The following is a 5,014-nucleotide window of genomic DNA, read 5'->3' on the forward strand; positions in this document are numbered from 1 at the left end:
TTGTGCAATTATTCCTAAATGTAGATATAAAGCAATATTAAAATAATAATACATATGGAGACAGTTCCTGCTTCAAACATTAAAAAAAGAGAAGCTTCTTTCTTTCGAGTAGCTCTGGGTTGGCCATTCTTTGATCAAAAAGCAAATCCTTGATATTGGCTCTTAATCATATTTCCTAGTTTTAAAATTTACCATTATTTTATTTCTAGAACATCCTCATTATTTTATTTCTAACACTAAAATTCATGTTCTGTGATATGCACAATTGTCGGACTAATCATTTCTTTTGGGGATCATAAATAAGACATAATTACATATTTTTATTAGTAATTAAAAAAACTTTATTCATTCAATATGTATTTACTCAGGATCTATTGTCAGACAACCATGCTAGGTACTGGGGCTAAAATGGTAAGCAAAACTAGACTGGGTCTCTGTTCTTGTGGTACTTTCAGTTAAGTGGAGGATATAGGGAGTAATAAAATAATCATGTAAAAAATGTAAAATTATCACTTTCAGAAGTATTGTGACAGGGCACTCAAGTCAAGGAAGAGCTTCAACTCAATTCTTCAGATATCATTCTAGAGAAGGTATGCTATAATCACATCTTTTGCTAGCTGGCTTCAAGGAGAACAGAATAAATAATTCGCGTCCCTCCTAAAGAGGATTTTTAAAAGGATCCTCTTTGTATAGAGGTTTGTGTGACTCTCTTCTGGAATCACAAGAAGCATTGGGCATGTAGGTTGAATTTGGGTCATCCAGAGGAAGGTTTTTCAGAAAGGAGATATTGTTCTTGTCTTTACTTCTTCATAACAGGTTCCTTAACATTCTCTACTTACTGGGGAAAATTTATTCCCTCTCTTATGTTCCAGTTCTTCCCCCAAATTCTCTGTGTATACCTAAGGAGAAAGTGGAAGACTTTATAATGTATTCAGAAATCATGAGAAGAGATCAAATGCATACAAGACATAGATTTTAGCATTACATGTGTAACCTAGTTGCTAGGCAAACCTCCCAGTGACTATCCTCTTGGTTTGGGTGATACATAGTTACCTTCGTTGTAGGGATCTCTTTTCATCTAGGATTCTGATCTAATTAAATGCAAATATCTACACTGGTGTATCTGTTTTTTTCATTGTTCTCTTAATATGTGTCAGATATTGCTCTAGTGCCCCAAGGGTATTCATTTATTTAATCTTCCTAAGAACTCTGACGATAGATGCTACTATTATTTCCATTGTACAGATTAAAAAAGAATAAGGAAGTTTAGCAACTTAACATTATCAGATAGCTATTAAATGCTCAGCCAGGATTTGAACTCATTCTGATTCCTAATGATTGGCAATATTATTTACTTTACTGCTCAATATTACTTGTCCCATCTTTTTTTATGTTTTTCCTGAAGCCGAATTTTGACCCCATCGATATTTGTTCCCATTGTTTATAACACTACACATAATAAGCTGATGCTATTTTTAATCCTCAAAAAATTTTAATTTCTATTTGACAATGATCTTAGCAAAGAAGAAAGATTTTAGTTACATTTAAAAATTGATGTTGCATCTATGGCCATGCTACCTTGAATGTGCCCTATCTTGTCTCATCTCAGAAGCTAAGCAGGGTCAGGCCTGGTTAGTACTTGAATGGGAGACCACCTCAGAAGACCAGGTGCTGTAGGCATTAAAAAAAAAAAAAAGAAAGAAAGAAAGAAAGCTTAAAAATTGGTGTTGCACAGGGAGCTTTATGACATGTTCAAAATTTTAAAGGGACACGAGAAAAGAGGCTCCTTACCTGGAATAAATAGAGTTGCTTAAAACTATAATAAACTGTCAAAATTCTAAAGTCCCAAAGATCTGTGCTCTAGAGCAATTATAGTGGCAAGAGTAACCACTTTAGTTGTGTTGGGGCAAAAATAAAAAGAAAGGAGGGAGAGTTCCATGGAATAATATTAATAAATGGTAGAAAAGAAATAGACAACTTTTTGCTTCTCTTTAGTACAAAGAAGGAACTTAAGACTCTAAGAGAGAAAAGTAGAAAAGTAACCAGAGGTAGGAAAAGAGATTAGAAAAGTCATTAGTTGTTCTAAGTAGATTTACGTTTCCTCCATACACAACACATACATTATATGGGGGAGATGAGATTTGAAATGAGAGGCTTAAGCACGATGAAAGAATAGAGGATGGTTATTCTGTCCCCTATGACTCTTAAGAATTGTTTCTTTTTTCTTGATTCATCCTCTAGTCCTCGCTTTCTTAGGTTCTTTTGATCCAACAGAGACAGATGTATAAATCCTCTAGATATCATAGCAGGTACCTATAAGAGCAAACCCTGATGAATTTTTGTACCTATCTTTCAACTTCATTGGATAACCAGCTAGCTTAGCCTCTGTGACAGAATAATGTGAGCTTGGATTGGGAAGGCAGAGGATCCATCTCTGTCACTTATTCTTCAGTAAAATGCACTACAAAGGTGCCTTTCTTACAGGTCTGTGGTGATAATTAAGTGAACTTATATGTAAAAAGTATTTTAACCATATTTATCTTTGTCATTAAGACATTAAGAGACTATGTCTTTTACTATTTATTCACTTTAACCAAAATATTCCAGGGACCCAAGTGAAATGTATAGGGAAACTTATATTTCACATAAAATGAAGATTTCTAAAAGTCATTTTATAGATTACATGTACCAAAAATAATAAAATTAACTCTGCTTTGGACAAAAAGCCAGGGCATGGGATTTGGATCAAACTACAGTCTAAATTGTGGCTCTACCATATAATGTGTGACCTTGGGCAACTAAGAAACAAAGATAATTCCAACATTATAGTCTAAGAATTAAATGAAATACTTAGCACAGTGGTTGGCCATATATGTGGTTGGCTCAGTAAATGTATAATATTATCATTGTTTATTACTATTATTTGTAAAAAGTTGTTTTCCTTTTGCTTGGATACTGAAATCTCTTGTAGCAAAAATCTTACATTTTCTGAGATATTTTGATAAGCCTCTTGGATGGTAGATCTAACTAAGCTTTGGGGCATGCAAGGGATAGTACCCAGGTTTCATAGGAGTGACAGCTCTTTAGCAAAATAGATACAGCAATTTTGAGGCAAAAGAAGGAAAAGAGAGAAAGAGACAGTGAAGGAGGAGAGAACAAGAAAGTTAGTAGAATCTTATACAGTATGCAATGTGACATCCCGTTTAATCTCCAAATCAGTGATAATCTCTATATTGTTCTGTGATACTTTGTTTTATTGGATGTATTTATGTGAATGCATGTGTATTTATGTGCCCTCTTTTCCATCTCCTGGAGGATGTGAGACTAAAAATGGTCAATCTAGGTGAAATTACAGATGCCATTTGTATGTTACTTCTTCAGTGTTGATTCATGTTTCTTTTGTCAGGAATGAGAGAATTCTGGCATCGGGTGGTGAAATTGTTAATGAAAGGTTTGCCTAACAATTCTAGTCCATAATTGTTAAATAACTTTGGCATTCCAATTTAATTATCTTCAGGATATTCATATGTAAAACAGCAGTAATTATAGTTAGCAGATGCTCACAAAACCTACTGGGATTGCCCATCAAAATATCTATGGTTTTATAACAGTGTAACAGACATGCCACTGTTAACAGCAACCAAGTCATGACAGGAATTGGATAAACTCCCTGGCATTCATTTTATAAAGCTTTCTAAAAGTGATCCCAATAATTATGCATGCTTTTTAGATCTTTCTCTCATAAAGAAAGCTACGATGAATTTTATCGACTTTCTATACAAAAATGTAAAACAAAGCCAAGACAAATATCACCTTATTCTCTACTTTTTGTATATTTTTCCTTCCCTTCACATCTACTCTCTTCCTGCCAATCTTCTCTGCCTCCACTTGACCTCTTCCTAGCAAAATATCTTGGCCTCTTTCCATATTAAATAAATTTATTAGTAATAAATTTTCTTTTTTCCCCTGGCATCCATTGACTGAAAATCTCATAAGTCAAAGACCTGTGGAGGATACAAAGATGACTCATGATCTCCACTAGGAGACACAAAGATGACTCAACAGTCTTTGAAGTAGACCTGTTGTCCGGTTTTGGCAGCCTCTTCTCCTTGGGGGAATCACCTTTCAAAATACAGACAGGGCATATGACCATGGCTAGAGCCAAGGATAGGTGTTTGAGCCAAGCAAGGTCAGACAGAGTCTTTTTCAGTGAGTCACATGGAGAGAACAATTAAGAAGCATTTTCCACTGTGATTGTTACACTAGGATGATGTGAGCCTGGAGTTGCTGACAGCCATCTTTCCTGCTAACTCAAATTCACGCAAAATGAAATCCAGGAGAGAATTGCATTGTTAAAGTCTTTGCTCCCAGGATTCCCAGAAATATTTGGCAATAAATTCTCTTTTAGCTTAAACTAATTTGAATTGACTGTCTGTCACTGGCAATCCAAAGTGTCCAGATGAATACCACTTTCTAAGAGTTTATAGTCTATTAAAAGAATCCAGCTAGAGCGGCAACTTTGTCTTGAAGTGACCAAGTTGAACAGTACAAATATTTCCACTTGTGCCTGAAAACAGTAGCAGTATTGTAATAATATATTGTTTATTGCCACAACCCTCTTTCACCTTGATTCTTAGGTTCCAAAGTTTTTAAAAAACCTTCCAGTTTTAGTGGTGCTATGCAGGATTCGTGTGTGGGCTGGGGAGAATGAGGTTGAAGCCATCTTCTTGGCAGTCTCACCAACCCCAGAATCTCTATTAGGCCCCCTCAACCGCTGTAAATGGCATGTGACCTAAGCGAAAAATTATAAAATTAACTAAAGCAGATGTTAAATATACAACTGGAACATCAGGCCCCTAACTCTTTTATCCAACTAGATTGCCAGTCCAATGCTCTGCTTCCTGTTTCTGTAGCCACCACTAGCTGCATTAACTAGGAACTAATTTTGTACTAAACTTCTAACACTTATTAGCACCTGTTCTGAATTCTTATTTGCAATGTAGACAGATGATAG

At 35.2% G+C, this 5,014-nt stretch overlaps 1 pseudogene; it reads left to right on the forward strand.

Annotated features, from left to right (window-relative positions):
• Positions 1-1,561: 1,561 nt before the first annotated feature.
• On the forward strand, positions 1,562-1,680 carry LOC112485711 (annotated as a pseudogene).
• The last annotated feature ends 3,334 nt before the right edge of the window (positions 1,681-5,014 follow it).

This window comes from Pteropus alecto, unplaced genomic scaffold (genome assembly GCF_000325575.1).
Source record: "Pteropus alecto unplaced genomic scaffold, ASM32557v1 scaffold5, whole genome shotgun sequence".
Lineage (NCBI taxonomy): Eukaryota > Metazoa > Chordata > Mammalia > Chiroptera > Pteropodidae > Pteropus > Pteropus alecto.